This window comes from Acomys russatus, chromosome 21, assembly GCF_903995435.1.
Source record: "Acomys russatus chromosome 21, mAcoRus1.1, whole genome shotgun sequence".
Classification (NCBI taxonomy): domain Eukaryota; kingdom Metazoa; phylum Chordata; class Mammalia; order Rodentia; family Muridae; genus Acomys; species Acomys russatus.
The window spans coordinates 9,366,956-9,384,587 of record NC_067157.1 but is presented as its reverse complement, the minus strand read 5'-3'; the positions used below and the strand labels follow the sequence as shown (position 1 = coordinate 9,384,587).

At 48.2% G+C, this 17,632-nt stretch overlaps 1 non-coding gene across 1 annotated transcript; it reads right to left on the bottom strand.

Moving 5' to 3' along the window:
* Positions 1–16,640: 16,640 nt before the first annotated feature.
* Positions 16,641–16,784, bottom strand: LOC127205392 (small nucleolar RNA SNORA48). The gene has a single exon (XR_007832609.1). It is a non-coding gene; the product is annotated as a small nucleolar RNA SNORA48 (small nucleolar RNA).
* Between the last annotated feature and the right edge of the window lie 848 nt (positions 16,785–17,632).

Sequence of the window (17,632 nt, the reverse complement as noted above, 5' to 3'; positions counted from 1 at the left end):
AAAAGAAAAAAACTGAAGAAGCCACATGGTTCAAGAAAAAGGTAACAGTTCTGAAATGTGATAATTACATTTCTTAGTCGGGCGATGGTGGCACACGCCTTTAATCCCAGCACTTGGGGGGGGCAGAGGCAGGTGGATCGCTGTGAGTTCGAGGTCAGCCTGATCTACAAAGTGAGTACAGGACAGTCAAGGCTACACAGAGAAACGCTGTCTCCAAAAACCAAAACCAAAACCAAAACCAAAACAAAAACCAACCAACCAACCAAACAAACAAACAAAAAAACAAAAACAAAAAACCCAAACAAACAAACTACATTTCTTAGCAAAGGAATCCTAGCATTTTAGCATTTTAACCTGCTCCATTAGTTGTGAACTCAGGACCAGCATACTTAATATGTCAAGAGCCCAGTTTTTAAGTTGTGTCTACAAATAGGTTAAACAGAAATGCTTGACAGACATTGTAGTGGAGGTAGAGGCTACAGCCAGGCTGTGGGGCAGGTATCAAAAGTCTCAGTATTGGGGGAGAGGGCCGAGGACACCAGAGGGTGGCTGGAAGAGGGAAGGAGACCCCGGGTGTTCAAGGTGAGAGCGTCTTGGGCACACAGAAAGAGCATTTGTCTTGCTGTAGCCCTGCTGGGCTGTCAGGGGCTCCAGTGAATGCATCATGATAGCACAGAGGCAGGCTGACAGTGACCCATTAAAGAAAACAACAGCAACAGCAACAAACAAAACCCAGTGTCACAGGGACTCTTGGCCTCTCAGCGTCCTGCTTTCCCAGGCCAGTCTTCCATCATTTACTTGTCTTTTGGCTGAAATCAGAATTAACTATTGGTAGGGCAAATGACCTCCTGGTCAGTCAGCCCAGAACCCATCAGCTCCTTGGTGCTGGGTGGACACCTTCTGCCTCACCAATAGTCAATCTTTGACATGACCATTTTTCTTCTTCGTGTCCTCTGAGGCTCTTGTTCTTCAAATGACTCAGCCTCTCTTCTCTTTAGGAGAGGTCCATACCTGATGTCTTGCTCCCTCCATTTCTCTTCTTTTTACTTACGTACTTACTGTTATTTCATCCATTTTTCTACGTGGCAGACAGACTCTACAATAGTTCCCACCTGTTCTGCCTCCCACGGGTTTTTTGTTTGTTTGTTTGTAAGTTTTTTTGTTTTTGTTTTTTTTCCCCCGAGACAGGGTTTCTCTGTGTAGCCTTGGCTATCCTGGACTAACTTTGTAGACCAGGCTGGCCTCGAACTCACAGAGATCTGCCTGCCTCTGCCTCCCGAGTGCTGGGATTAAAGGCGTGCACCACCACCGCCCAGCTGCCTCCTGTGTTTTATTTGCACCTTTGTGGAAACTCTTCTGCTTAGTGTATGTGTGTGGTGGGGGAGGGGTGGCATGGGGAGTGTGTCCAACAATGTGTCTTTAATAGAAAATGGCCAAAGGCGATGTCTGCTCTAGTCTGGGTCTTAAGTGTCCACTTCAGTTTCTTTCTGTTGCTATGATAAAACACTGGGAGCACAAGCATCTTAGGGAGAAAAAAGGTTATCTGATTTACACTTCTGGGTCACAGTCCATCACAGGGTGGGGGGTGGGGAGTGAGAGTTGGAGCTCAAAGAAGAAACCATGGAGGAACACTTCTTGCTGGCTCACTTGCATGCTCATTCGCTTAGCAAACTTTCTTATTCATCCAGGACCGCCTGACTAGGGAATGGCGCCACCTACAGTGGGCTGGACCCTCTTGCATCAATTAATAACCAAGACCATCCATCCCCACCCCCCACCCCCACATACATGCCTTTAGGCTAATTTGATCTGGGCAGTTCCCTCAAAGGAGGGTCAAGTTGACAATGAAAGCTAATTAGGTCTTGTCCTCAACCTGTACTATAAGGAGGTGGTGGGACTTTTAAGAGGTGGCACGTTTCGGCCATTGGAATCATGGAGGTCCCTGGTCGTGACTGGGGTGGCTTTTTCCTCCACACACACTCACCACCAGCCCAGAGCCAGCAGAGGCAGCCAACCTTGGACTGAAACCTACAAAACCACGAGCCCAAGCAATACAGCCTTTTTCTTCTTCTAAGTTAATATTTCTCAGTCACTGGTTTCAGTGATCGGAGGCTAAGATAACGTTACTCCTGGGATTTCATTACAGAAGCTCGGGCTTTCCTCCTGCTAGTTGACTCATCAGTTCTGTCCTTCACTGGCTTTGATGAAACGCGCACATACCGGATGACAAGAAATTAAGAGCAGAGCAGCCAACAGCAAAGGGAATAAGCCTCAGTCTAATCACCCAGAGGGATGGGACCCCGCTGAGAACTGTGTGAGCTTAGCAGTGGATCCTTCCCTGATTGGTCCACACAGATGAGCCTTGGCCAGAGACCCCACCCCACCCCCTAACTGTGGCTATGTGACACACAGCAGAGGGCCCTGCTCTGTTGTGCCCAGATTCCCAACCCAGGGGACAGTGAGTAGTAAATGTGTGCTGCCATGTCCAGTTGCCGAGTCTGTGAAGTTTTTGTTACGCGGCAGGAAATAAGTAATGGGTCCCTCTTTCTTTCTTTTCTCAAAAGAGCAAATCTCTCTCCAACTCCTTTCTAGCACCTGAGCCAATCCACAGCTGCTCCTGACCGCACGGGTTTCCTTTCCGGTTATTTCTTCACATGTGGGCTATGTAGACCTACCTGGCAGGCCATGCTGGGACTGCTTCCCTGGGACGGAGAGCAGATAGAGCATCTTGAGGCTTCCTGTGGCCATTGTGCTGTGATCCTTTGTGATGGTCCTCCTCGGACCACCTTTGTCCTCTCTGGAGCTACTAGTTCACATAGTTTCTTCCTTCTCCGCCCTTTCCTCCATCCTGTCTTTCAGCTGGTGAACTTGTTTTGTTTCTCTGCCCTGAGGGACGGGGGGGTGGGGGTGGAAGACAGTCAGCAGACACTGATGCCCTTATACCTGCCTGCACCTGTGAACTAATCTGCACCTGCATCCTGTTCAACACACGCACACGCGTACACGCACATCTCTTAGCTGAGGGTTGGAACCTTGCTGAAGACCACTCTCTACCTGTGCATCAGACTCTATTGCCTTTCACAGATCCATGTCCACACAGACCAGGAGCCTTAAAAAAAAAAATAAAATAAAGTATTCTGTTGGCTTCATCTTTCTCTCTTGCTTGGTGCCATTCCATGTTCCTAGTGTCCTCTGTGGCAGAATTCCTCCGTTTTCTCCAGTTTCCCTTGAAATTCTCTTGAATCCTCTTTAGTCGGAATTCCCCAGCAGCCACTGTACTGCTCATGTCAGGGCAGCAGTGACCACTGTGCTCGTGTCAGGGCAGCAGTGACCATTGTGCTCGTGTCAGGGCAGCAGTGACCTCCATTGTGGCTACATCCAGCAGATACTTCCCAGTCTCTCTCTGCCCTGACTCAGCAATGGCAGTCCCTCCCTAGAACACTTAACTTACTTCCTTAATCTGTGGGCTGGATGCTGCTGACGGCAGGTCCTTCCCCCCCCCCCCCCCCCACGACTCCTCATTCTCCTTCACCGGTTGCTGTTTTTCTCCCCTGCTTTCCTGCTGGAAGCCCTGAGGCTGGCTCTTCCTCAGGACCTCTTCCCCACACCTACCCACCCGGTACCTACTGTAGATGAGCCAGTCCCACGTGCCCAGAAGGTCAGTGGTAAGCGTGTGCTCCCACACACTCCCAGGTGTGTGCTCACACTCCAGTCGCCTCCCCTGCATCTGTGCTCCGCGGTCCAAGGGCATTTCAAAGTCATCGTGGCTAAAACCCAATGTTGCTTCTCTTGAGATCCTTGCCCCTCACAACTCCATCCTCCCAGTGGTTGATATCACTTTCATAAACGTGTCCTGCCTTGCCTTACATGCCACAGCAAGTCCATGGACTCCTTACGGTGGCTTTCCACTTGCAATACAAATTGAGGGCCCTATCTCTCCTCTCCTCATCTCTCCCAGTGCTGCCACCATGCCAGCCCGGGGCCACCTGTCAGGCTATTACTCCAATAACTTTCCTTCTATTCTCCTAGCTTCTACCCTTTGGTCTGCTCCCAACACAGACACCAGACTGGTCAGTTTAAAGGATAAAATTATATCACTCCCCTAATCAAACTTCAGAAGCTTCCTATCTGTGCCACCTGTACTACACGCCAGTGCCCGCGGTACCCTGTGAACGCTTTGCCCACCGCCCCCATCCTTAGTTCTGAACTCTTCCACTGACCGCCTTGTTCACTCTTTCCAGCTATGCTGCCTCCTTGCTCTTCCTGGAGATGCAGGGATCTTATGCTTGCCTCAGCTGGGCTCCCACCCTTCTCCTGGGCTTCACACAGAGCCTGCACCTTTTCCAGGCCTTTCTCAGCCAGGCTGACCCTCACCTGCCCTGTGGAGAATGGCCACCCTGTCTTCTCTTTGCCTTCCTTTTATCTTTCTCTCTGTCACCAAACCAGCTTAGAGGTTTACTTATTTCCTTGTTAATGGTTGCCAGCCTGCGACCAGGAAACCCAACCTGCTTGAGGGCAGAGACATTTGTTTTGACTAGTCGTTTGCTTCTGAGCCACTGGTGCCTGGCACCTGTAAGTGGTCAAGAAAACAAGGTTCATATCATATTGGTGTTTAGCGATGCCTGGACTTGGTCTTGAGAGGACGGTTACTGCAATAGGGATTAGAGCAAACGTGACAGCCAGGTTCCTGTTTGATATCCACAAGCTTGACCAGTTACCCTCCTTCAGGTGAGCCCCGTATCTCCGATCTCCACATACATGTTCCAAGCTGTACAATTAAGCTATCTATACAAGCTGATACCTCATGGGACCTCTTTTTATAATTATCATAGAAACCTAGGGCATTTACTCCCTAGCCATCCTGATGAGAAACTATGATTTACCTCACTTGTGTAAATGTGTGTGGAATATTATGCCACCCAGGAGGCCAGACGCTGGTCTCCCAGGATAATGCACGCCACCCCCTCCCCTCTTTTCTAGGATCCAAGTTTGATGTATCAGGCACTGAGGTGGATGGATGGAATGCTAGTGTTCACTTTAAAATTTTTTAAATTTTATTAATTTATTCAGATTGCAACTAAATTTTTTTAAAGATGTATTTTATTGTGTATACAGTACTCTGCCTGCATGTACACCTGCAAGACAGAAGAGGGCATCAGATTGGGTTGTAGATGGTTGTGAACCACCACGTGGTTGCTGGGAATTGAACTCAGGACCTCTGGAAGAGCAATCTGTGATCTTAACCTCTGAGCCATCTCTCCAGCCCTGCAACTCAACTGTTATCCTATCACTGTATCCTCCCATTCCTTCCTCTCTCCCTCTTTTACCCTATTCCCCTCCCCTAGGTCATAAGCTATCAAGTCTCATCTTGGTAGCCTGCTTATTCTTTCTTTGAGTGCCATCAGGCCTCCTCACTTAGGGGAGGTGGTCAAATATGGGGGACCAGAGTTCATGTCAAAGTCAGTCCCCGCTCTCCACATAACTGTAGAGAATGTCCTGTCCATTGGGTAGATCAGAGTAGAGGTTCCATGTTTACTATTGTATTGTCCTTGGTTGGGGCAATAGTTTGAGCACACCTCCCTGGGCCCCGATCCACCCGTCAAGATGTTCTTGTAGGTTTCTAGTGGTCACTTTTTAAAAGTGGAAACACCTACCCCTTAGATGGTCAAACTATAAACAGTTTGATTCAGGAAACAGAAGACAACAGTTGCCTGTAACTCCACATCTGAGAGGGAACTGCCACACTGAGGGGGCCACATGCTCTCCCCCGCCCCCTGGCATTTTCCTGTGCAGGTTTAAACACAGCCTGCACTTAAGGAACTCTTAGTGTGGCCACAAATGTTATGCCGTGTGCCCATGCTAGAGCTGTCACTAACTCATTTTCGCTCACAGTGGTCCTCTGAAGCAAATACAAGTGTTAGCTCCCTGCCATAGGCAAGGGGACTGAAGTTTGACATGGTCCAATCAGAGCCCAGAGCTGTGGTTTGTCAGTTAGCCTAGGCTGAGCTCTGAGGCTGATCCCGGGCACTTGGTGGGGTTAGGGCTGAAGGGATGAAGTAAAAACAGACATGCGGACAGAAATGCTGGGAAGTTGGTGGGCTACGCTCTTCGCTGGAGAAACCGCAGCTGCAGCACCACCCCCACCCCCCCCCACCCGGAAGCTCGTTGCGTTTATTACATGAGTTGAACAAGGAGGTAAGGTTCGTGTACTCAGATCATCAAAGAAGCAGGCGTTCTGCTGTACAGCTGAATCAAGGAGGCAGGCTTAGCTAATCCCACTAGGAGCAGGCTCTGTAGGATCGGGTTTCAGGACAGAAATATCTAGAGGACTCTATGGTGGACATTTTCTGCACACACTGCCAACATTTGCACTCAAGGAAGTCTTTGCCATACCCCTACCCCGCCCCCCTCCGGCCACACACTCCAGGGGCTCAGCCATTTTTGTGTGGGTCTGAGGGTATGGTATCCTTGGAATGGCCACACCCATGTCAGCAGCACACGTTCACCCAGGGCAACCTGTTTTTGCTTACGCCGAACCACCCTGGCTCTGTGCCACACTGTCCTTTCGCCAGGGCCTAAACTGAGGCTACAGGAGCCTCTGGATCTGACAGCTCGCCCACTATCAGAGAACATGGGAGAAAGCAAAGGTGGCTCTCAAAATCTTCTACTTGGAGCCGGGCAGAGGTGGCACATGGCCCTTCTTCTTAGTGCTGGGGAGGCAGAGGCAGGCCTAGCTCTGTGAGTTTGAGGCTAGCCTGGTCTACAGATCAAGTTCCTGGATGACCATGACTACAAAAAGAAACCCTGTCTCCAATAACAAAAAACAAAACAAAAAACAAATAAAACAAAGCAAAAACTTCTACTTGGAAGAGACAAGTATCGTTTCTCTCATGTTAATGGCCAAAGTAGATCCTGGTCTTAATGAACAGCAAAGAATAACGGTTCCCTAGGAAGAGATGGTAAATATTTAACAATAACACTCTCCACTGACAGCTCTGCCTTGGAACTTGGTTTTGTTTTGTTTTTTGGCTTTTTAAGACAGGGTTTCTCTGTGTAACAGCTCTGGCTGTCCTGAAACTCACTCTGTAGACCAGGCTGGCCTTGAACTCACAGAGCTCCACCTGCCTCTGCCTCCTAAGTGCTGGGATTAAAGGCGTGCGCCACTACCACCACCCAGCTCTGACCTGGAATTTTTAACCCCATCTGTCTTTGGATCTTAAAAGCTTAACTATGCTGATGCTGATGATATGCATGGGGCCGAGTAACCTCTTTTTTCATTCTATCTTGCTATAGTGCTCATTTGGAGTTGCTTCAAGACTCCAGAGGTTCGTGTAGATTCCGTATTGTAGTCCACTCCTCATGTTGAGATCCGCCCTCATCGCGCTCTTCCGCACTCTGGGATTGAGTTGTGTGTGACATTTAGCACATACACCCTGCCGCCATTGGCGTTACTTGTACACACGCCTGCTTCCTTCCTTCACTCACTGGTGAGCATCTTGAAGCACAAATCCTATCTCTGTACAGATACCGATGTTTCTCTGCCAGGCCCCTGGTGTGCTGGTGTAGATAAGACATTGTCTATTGGCCTTGCAGCTTACAGTTATCTACTTTGTCATTCCGCTGCCAAGGCTGGGCCTTCTGTAACTTTTATATCTGATGACCTCTTCCAAGTTCACAGAGAGCTTGTTGGCTAAAGGAGTGTTATAACGAATCTGCCTGCTGTGAAGCAGGGCGTGGTGGCAGCACCCCGTTAGTCCCAGCACATGGTCTCTCTAAAACTGCAGGAGCAACAACAGTACAAACAAATAATAATAGGTAACTACGAATTGCTGGCCTCCCATTCCTTAAAGAAAGATTGATTATTGTAGAATTCACAAACCAAACAGAACAGCCTGTCTAAATCCACATTGCTATTATGTGTCCTCTCTCAACTGTGGCAAAAGTTCCTGAAAGAATGGGTAGCTAGGCTCCTTCAGAACAAAGCTGTTGAAATAACGGCGGGGGCTGGAGCCTGAAATAGTGCTACGGTGCTTGTTACTGAAGAGACGGTTTCCATGAGCCACCTGACACAAGGGACACTCCCTAGTTGAAAAGTTCCTTTTCAGGTGCTCGGGGTTCATTCCTTTTAGAATTTTATTTATATTTATTTTATGTGTATGAGTGTTTGCCTACATGTATATGTGTGATGCACATGCATGCCTGCTGCCTGCAGAGGCGGAAGAAGACATTGGATCCCTGGAACTGGAGTTCCAGATGGTTCTGCGTCCTGGTGCGGGGGCTGAGAACTGAGCCCAAGTCCTCTACCAGAGCAGCCAGTGCTACTACACGCCAAGCTATCTCTCCAGCCCTAGGGCTTTTGTTTTGAAGAGTGCCACCACAAGTGGGCAACACGAGATTGCAGGAAAGCCCATCCCTGTGGTAAGGGCTACGGCCATGTGGAAGAAAAGCCACCTCCCAAGCAGACTGCCCTGGGTTCTGTCGCCATAGGCAGATCCACCTGGAAACAGGTGCTCTGGCCTCATTAGCACCCAGTCATTAACAGCAACCACCAGGAAACTTGGTTGAGCTCCTGTGGTATTCACAGCTTTCCCCAGGGAGATACTAAGGTCAAATGTTGCACCCTCTTTTGTCCCAAACTCATCTCTATGCCCAGTGAAGGGGTGTCAGTGAAGTCAAAAAGCAAGCAGGCAAAACGACTTTTGCAAGTGCAGTGTGTATGTACTGGTAGCCCACCAGGGCTCCCCCTCTCCTGGCCCCTCAGTAGCACAGCCAGATTTCCGCCTTTACCCCACTGTGCTGCATGACAAGGCTCTGGTCACAGTGCAGAGCTTGCTCCTGCTGGGGGGGACCCAGGCTGGGGTGTGAAGCCCTGGCCACAGGGACCGTTATCGCTGTTCACCAGGCCACTTCCTGTCACATATCCTGTGCCAGTGCTGTGTCAAGACCATCTTGCAGTTTTCAAGTGTCTTCTCAGCATCCTTCCCTGAGCCACAACACTTGCTGCGGAGCGGCCGCCTGCAGATTTTCCCTTGGGCTTATTGGGACCGCACACTTCCAGAGAAGGGAGCGAGAACGGTTCTTTTTTAAGGGACCCAGAGATAGCGGGACTTTCCTATGACGCCCCAGTCAGTGCAAACTGGACCAGGTCTCCAGCACTTGTCTAAGTAGAGATGACTAAGCAGAGAGATGGCAACAAGAGAAAACCTAATCAAATAAAAATATAGGTCAAGGAGATTCCTTGCTGTGTAAAAGTACTTACTGTTGAGCCTAATGACCACACTTGGGTCCCCAGAGCCCATGTAAAAAGCTGGATTACATCAAAAGATGAAAGGCAAGAACCCACTCCTGAGAAGTGTTCTCACCCCCACGTGCCCACCATGGCATGCACACATGGTCCCCCCAGCTCCCCGCCCCACATACATAACATAAGCACTAAATATATCTGCCTACATAATATATAAGTGAATAAATATGTATTATTGTGCCTATTCTCACACAGCTTTGCTTCAGGTATTTTTCTGTGGCCATTCCTTCTCTGTGCTGAGGAGGCAGGGGTGGGGGAGGTGGGGGATGGGGTGGGGTGCACGGGCCTGTGTCCTGCACAGGTGGCAGGGTGATCCGCTCTGCTTAGCCTCTCAGCCCAGCTCCCCGTAAATAATGCAGCCTGACAAGATTTCCCTTTCCTTTTTCAGCCCTGCCTGCTTACATCGCCAACTTGGATTTAAATAGACAAGGGAGCCACATTCTCCAGGATACAAACTGCCAGGTTAGCCACCTTGCCGGCCAGCCTGTGTTTTCTGAAAGGTAGGTGGCCTGGGCTTCGGAGCCGATGGCTGCCAGCGTTCAGCAGTCCAGTGCATTTCCTGTCACCAAGAGAGAGAAAATGTAGACACGTAAGAGACGTGGGCATGAGTGGCAACAACTCGTGCCTAGGCAATGAACTGTGTGGTATTAATTGTACTCCGGTTTAGGCATATAGAGGAAAGTTGCATATTCATTACTATCCCAATACAGTTAAGCTCAGTGGCCGATAGAATAATTCTAGCTCAAAGGGGGAAAAAAACAAATAAAAAATGTATAGCAAACCTCTGAAAACTCGCGGCCATTCCTGCTCATTTTCTGGGAATGTCAGCTACATCTTTGGGTCTGTGAAATGCGGCGTGTCAAGCCGAGCTCAATTCCATGGCGCTCAGCATCAAACATTTATTTTAACACTTTAAATTATTAGTTAAGCTGTCTGCTAAGATGCCAGTGTTTTTATTAGGAACTCGAGCCAGGAAAGGGGCTGTGAGAGAAAATTGATCATGGAACGTAAGAGAGCTAAAGTAACCCGCTAGAATCACGTCACGCAAGGATTTTAAAGAAGTGAGTGGAAAAGCCGCTGGAGAGCCACCTACACACGGAACAGGCAAAGGGGCACAAGGCTGTGTTAAATACCACAATCACAGTTCAAAGGAAAGTGCGAGAACCCTAGCCAGGTATGCAACTTGAGTGTGTGCACAATGCCAGCAAGAGGGGCATGGTAAGAACCCTTGGCTTTAACGCCAGAAAGACAACATTGGGATCCCTCAGAAGGGATCTCAGAGAAAGAACCTTTAGAGAAAGCATGAGCTCTCTCATGAAGAGGGAAGGCACCTCACAGAAGCTCTAAGAGATCTTCATCATGAGAACTCTACACATACACACACACACACACTCACACTCACACACTCACACACATGCACTCACATACACACTCACACACGCACTCACACACATGCACACACTCACAAGCACTCACACACATGCACACACACTCACAAGCACTCACACATACACACACACACACGCACTCACATACACACTCACACATACACTCACACACACGCACACCACACACGCACACTCACAAGCACTCACCCACACACTCACACACACGTGCGCGCGTGTTCCTTCTGTGGTGGTTTGAATGAGAATGACCCTCCCATATGTTTGAGTGTTTGGCCCTTGTTTGGCGGGTTCTTTGAGAAGCATTCAGAGGTATGGCCTTGAAGGAGGAGCTGTGTCCTTGTTGTTGGGGCTGTGTCCTGGGAGTAGGCTTTGAGGTTTCAACAGTCCACCTTCAGGCCCAATCTCTCTCTCTGCTGCCCAAAGATCAACAGAAAGCTGTCAGCTACTGCTCCAGAACTTGCCCTCGTGCCACCATGCTCCCCGCCATGATAATGACACACACCCTTTGAAACTGCAAACCGGCTGCTTAAATGTTCCCCTTTCTGAGAGTTGCCATGGACATGCTGTCTCTTCACAGCACTAGAACAGTAGCTAAGATGCCACTCAAAGCTAGAAAATGAAATAAGCAAACAGTGTCCTACATTCTACAACGTGTATTTCAAGAAAGATTATGAGTGCCATGGGTACAGGGATAATTCTACAAGGATTCACCCCATCCCACTCTCCACCCTCACAGGAGCTATAGCTGAGGTGATCCTGAGGGAGGGCCAGGGCAGCAAGGAGACATGGATGCCAGAGGACCTTGTTTGTAATATCATAATCAGTTTTCTTTTTCCATTTAAGCAGTAGATTATTTGATGAGCTCTGACAAACGTGTGCTATGTTCTTTTATCTTCTGATTATGTGTATATATATTGCAATATGTTATTGAGTTGGAGTCTTTGAAGATTCCATAGAATATATTTACATAAAATAATGTTTGTGTGTGTGTGTGTGTGTGTGTGTGTGTGTGTGTGTGTGTGTGTGATGGTTGTTTCTTTCTGTAGGTATGTCTATGTACTATATGCATGCCTGGTGCCCATGGGGACCAGAAGAGAGCATCAAGTCCCCTGGAACCGGAGTTACAGCTGTGGCCTGCCATGTGGGATTCTGGGTCTTGAACTCAGGTCCTCTAGAAGAGCAGCAGTCGCTTGCAGCCACGGAGCCATCTCTCCAACCTCCTCCTTTGGTTTTTGAATAGCAGCAGGATGAGGACGTCACTTTGGGAAAATCAGTTGTTCCAATTTTTCCTTTTTGAATTAGGGTTTCACTATACAGCGTTAGCTGGCCTGGACCTTGTTATCTAGTTAACGCACGTCCATCTAACCTTAAAGACAAATGCCGTTTATGGTACTGAGCCACCTTGGAAAGGCCATGGCGTTTGTGGGAGAAGCAAGAAGAAAAAAAAGTGAGGGGCTGTGCTAGCTTTATAAACCTAAAATATCTCTACCCGACGTAGGCTATCAGACTAGTGTTTGCTTATTTTGTTTTGTTTTAAATTTAATTTAATTTTTATATACTTTTATTTTATTACACATGTATAAAACAAACTACATACAGCAGAGAGAACCATGTGACAATCATGAGAATAATGTGTTCTATACATGTTACATTCATAGTGAATCGGCCATCTGCATTCGTCCAGTTTGAAGTAACAGGGTTTCTCTGCATAACAGAGCCCTGGCTGTCCTGGGCTCGATTTGCAGACCAGACTGAGCCCGAACTCACAAAGATCGCCTGCCTCTGCCTTGAGTGCTGGTATTAAAGGCGTGTGCCACCATGCCCAGCTGATTTTTTTTATTTTTATTTATTTATTTTTTGGTCACCATATGAAAAGCAAAGAAGGTTTCCTTGTTCTTCCTGGGAGATAGTATCTAGCTATGTAGCCCAAGGTGCCCTTACACTTCCACTGGTCCTCCTGCCCCAGCTTCCTGAGTGCACACCAAGTATGGTGGGGTGGGGGATGGGCTCTTTTTAGAATGGTTGTTTAAAGTTCGGTGTTTCCGGATGATTCTTCAGGATATGTATGGCTTATTTTAATATTCAAATAAACGTGGCCTAATGTGCTGGCTGTACCTCTGTCATCTTAGGAAGTGGGATTCCGATCTACTTCAAGGTGGTTACAATAAACTCTGCTGCTCCTTGGGAGACTCAGGTTTGATCTTAGCACTTACACTGGGTGGCTCACTGCTGCCTGTAACTCCAGTTCCAGCGCATCCTGCATCCTCTGCTGGACTCCAGGACCGCTCTTCCACACACGGCATACTCTCACAGGCACCAACCCAAACACAAAAGATAAAAATAAATATTTTAAAAAGTACATTCTGCTGAACACCCTATGGGGAACTGTGGCTAAGGAGAGCAAAGGCGGGCGAGGTGACAAAGAACACCGGAGAGGTACAGGGTAAGTTGCCTCCACCATAGATGGTCGGGTGTGTGAGCGAGAGGCTGGAGGCATTAAAACGGTCCTGCAGGTTTGGAAATTCCTGAGATGTGGTCTGCTGTGGCCACTGTCATCAATGGAACCTGTTTCCTGGCCATAAATGCAAGCTTTTCACATAAAGACAATATTCTTCCCTCGCTACAATTTGTCCCCCCAAACCCCAGGTATCAAAGGGGTGGCACTTGTCCTGAGATAATGGGGCCTAGTAGATGGGACCATGGAGAGAGTGTGCTCTCTCTCTACCCCACCCCACCCCTAGCCCAGGCTTCTAAGCTGTGAGCCCAAATAAACCTTATCTCTTTATAAGCTGCCTATCTCCACTACTCTCTTACAGCAACAGAAGGTTAACACACATCTCTCCCCCCTTATCTCCAAAGTACTCAGGAAATGTGTAGGAAGAGGACGGTGGACAAAAATATTGTCAATGGAGTTATTAAGACAAGTATAGGCGTGCACGCCTTTAATCCCAGCACTCAGGAGGCAGAGGCAGGCAGATCACTGTGAGTTCGAGGCCAGCCTGGTCTACAAAGCAAGTCCAGGACAGTCAAGGCTACATAGAGGAAACCCTGTCTCAAAAAACCAAAAAAAAAAAAAAAAAAAAAAAAAAAAAAAAAAAAAAAAAAAAGAAAGAAAGAAAAGAAAAGAAACAACAACAACAACAACAAAGAAAGACAAGCATAGTTGCATAGTTGCCTGGCTTCTCAAACTGCCCTGGCCCCAGCTGCACACCTCTCAGCAAGGTGCTGACGGCTGCGCTCCACTGTCCTTGCTTAGAAAACCAATGGAATCTATTTTAAAGACTGAGTTTAACACGTACAGAAACGTATAAGCACATATTAATATAGTCTGGTCATGCCGGCGGGACACAGATGCTGCATGACAGGCGCGTACTGTGGCTGTTGTCACATGCGCAAACAATGAGGGCACCATTCTGTACGAGGGTCAAGCATTCTCTGTGCTCTTGTTCGTGATGGCATGTTTATTGTCATGTTGTACGGAACAGGCTAAACAGCATCACTCAGTAAAGGGATTTATTCATAGCCTTCCAAGGAAAAGATCTGAGTGCACTGAACACACATGGACATTAGCCACTACATGTACTTATAGAAAACTCCCAGTTCCCAGCACGAATAAAAGAGGAAGAACCCAGAAGGAGAGCCTCGTGAAGGCACAGTTTGCCACAGCACCCGCAGCAGGAAGTAGGCCTGTTAGAGACCCTGACTGCCCTCACTCCAGTCAGAGCGGTTCCTGCACCAGTGTGTCACGGCCCTTCCAAGGTGCTCATCCATCTAAAATAAATTCAATTTAGAGGATTCTGTCAGGCAGAATTAAATATATTGGTTTGAGAAATTGCAGGGAGCCTATGTTTATAACAGTTCCATTTTGATCCAATCAATTCTCCTGAGCATTTCTCTTTTAAGAGTGGTTCTCAGTGTGTGGGTCGCGACCCCCCTGAGGGGGCGGGGGAGGGGGGGTGGTCGAGTGACCTTTTCACAGGGATCGCCTAAGACCATCTGCATATCAGATGTTTACATTAAAATTCATAGCAATTGCAAAATTACACTTATAAAGTAGCAACGAAATAATGTTATGGTTGGAGGGGTAACCACAACATGAGGCATTGTCTTAAGAGGTTGCAGCATTCTGAAGGTTGAGAAACACTGGTCTACAGTATGTGCCTGCCAGATCAACTTTCATGTTACAAGGAAGTGCCAAAATGGACCCCAGAATGTTCTATTTAGGGCCATCAATAGCTGTCCAAGGAGAATGATGTATTAAAAAAGCCATGAAATATCACTTACCACAGACATTTCCACAGCAGCCACTCCCAACCATAAATGGAATTAATTATTAACCGGTGGGTTCTAGGGGGTCAAACCACAGTGAAGGGTTATGACGGAATGTCACTAGAGAGAGGACAGCAAGTGCTACCTGAAGAGACCCACATGGTGGCACCCGAGCAAGGATAAGTTCTGGTTACTATCTGCTGTTCTTTTGTTTCTCTGTGTAGCCTTGGCTACAAACCAGACCATGCTGGCTGGCCTCAAACTAAGAGATCTGCCTGTTTCTGCCTACTGAGTGCTGGGAACAAAGGCGCACACCACCACTGCCTGGTCTACAGAGCAAATTCAGGACAGCAAAGGCTACACAGAGAAATCCTGTCTTGAAAAACAACAACAACAAAAAACTGTCAGGTGCGCCACCACGCCCAGCTAATCCTGCAGTTTTGAAAGAGCAGGACTGGTGAGCTTTCCAGCACTGCTCCAGCTAGGCCACCCAGTGCACTCAGCAGGGGATAGGGTCAACTCTCCTGCTCTTACACCCTCAGGGCTGCCTCACCCGTGTCTTCATGCCTTCACCATCAGGGCCAACTTCACTGTGTCCCCCAGGCCAGGTGCAGGGCCGTTCTCCCAAGAGCTATAGCCAGTGAGGGGCAGGGATAGCTCTCCCGCTCTCAGGTCCCCAGGGCCAGCTCTTTTGACTATGGAAGGTGGCAAGGGGGTAAGAGGGCATCACCCCCACACCCATGCCACCTCACAGCAAATGAGTGGCTGGGCTATCTCTCCTGAGCTCTAACTCTCAGGGATGGCTCACCTGTGGTCCCTCTACCACAGCTCTACTGTGGTACCCAGGTGAGGTGCAGGGCCCACTCTCCTGAGTACTGCAGCTGGTGAGGGGGAGGGACGGCTCTCCTAAGCTCATGACCCTCTGAGCAGCTTTCCTGACTGCTGGAGGTATCAAGGGGCTGGGGTGGCAGGCATCACCTCTGCACCCATGTCACCTCATGGTAGACATATGGCAGGGTCAGCTCTTCCACACTCATGCCCTTGGGGCTGGCTCACCTACACCCCCCATCGGGGCCAGCTCTCTTGTGCTGCCTGGGCAAGGCGCAGGCTCCGCTCTCCCGAGTGCTGCCAGTGGTAAGAGATAGTGGTGAGAGGCGCTCAACTTTTCAGAGTGCCTGCATCCAATGAGGGGTGAGGCCAGTTCTGCCCATCCCCTGCACATCCAGGTGGTCCCCAGTGCTCCCCCAACCAGGGATGTCTCCGTGTTTTCTAGTGGTGATATGAGCCATGAGCATCAAAACCAACAACCCGTGCCACTTTGTAGCCATGAGCTCAGCCATGACCCTCAGCAGCAGCAGCTCAGACATGGCCCCAGGTGGCAGGGCAGGCTACTCCTCTGCCCCATCAGGTCTTCAATTCCATCTCATAATGCTCCACTTCTCTTTCTCTCCCATCTGACCACCACATACTTACACACTGTGGCTCCAGCTGCAGGCTGACCACAAAGCTGGCAGGCCCCTGGGTAACATCCTCGATCCACGCGTGCTGGTGCCACGCACTGGAGGGCAGGTCTGTGGGTGGCATGGCAGTTCACAGGACTCTTGTCCGTCTTCCTCCTTCCGTGCTGCGCTGCCTGGATTTGGTTTGGTTTGAGTTGGTCTTTATGAGTCCTAGGCATCAGACAGCTTTGGACACCAAGCCAGGCATCAAGCTGGGATGAACAAAGGACTGCCATCTGCTCTGCCTCTGACTGATACAAGATCAACACCACCAACAAGGTCTCTCTTTGCCCATTGCCAGGAGGGTCAGTGTTTTTATTTTTATTTATTTTAATAAAAATAACTCAATGGAAAGCTGCTTTATATAAGCTATATTTTATTGACTATAAATTTTCTATCAATTGATTTTTGACAAGTACACAAGACATTTAGCAGGCAAAGGAAATTCTTTTTCAAAAAAATTGTGTAGGTGGCCTTGCATGGTGGCAGTTTTGGAGTCAATGAGGTTTATTAAAAATGTGAACTGCTAAATTAAATTTTTTTCCAATACCTTGCCACAACAAGACATAGTCAGCACTGATTCCATAGAATCTATGAGGACTAAACAGGCAACACAAAGATACTGTGATAACGGGCTAGCCACATGCAGAAGGACAGATGTGTATATCTTCACTCTCCATATAAAAGTTAATTAAATGAGATCATAGACTAAGTGTAAAACTTAACAGCCAAATAGCTCTTAACAGAAACAGGGATACATTTTCATTGCTTCGGGTGAGACAGTCTTCTTAGACCTGACATAAAGATATCAATGCATAAACTAAAGAAAAAATATATAAACTCAGTTATACCCCAAACTAAAATCTTCTATGCTTTGTAAAGCACCAAGAAGAAAGTAAAAAGACAGCCGGGGTGTGGTGGCGCACGCCTTTAATCCCAGCACTCGGCAGGCAGAGGCAGGCCGATCGCTGTGAGTTCAAGGCCACCCTGGTCTACAAAGTGAGTCTAGGACAACCAAGGCTACACAGAGAAACCCTGTCTGGAAAAACAAAAACAAAAACCAACAAGACAACTTATAGAATGTGAAAAATAGTTGCCTATAATCATGAATGTGATAAGGGATGTGAGTTTATCAGTAAGTAAGGAGCCCTTGG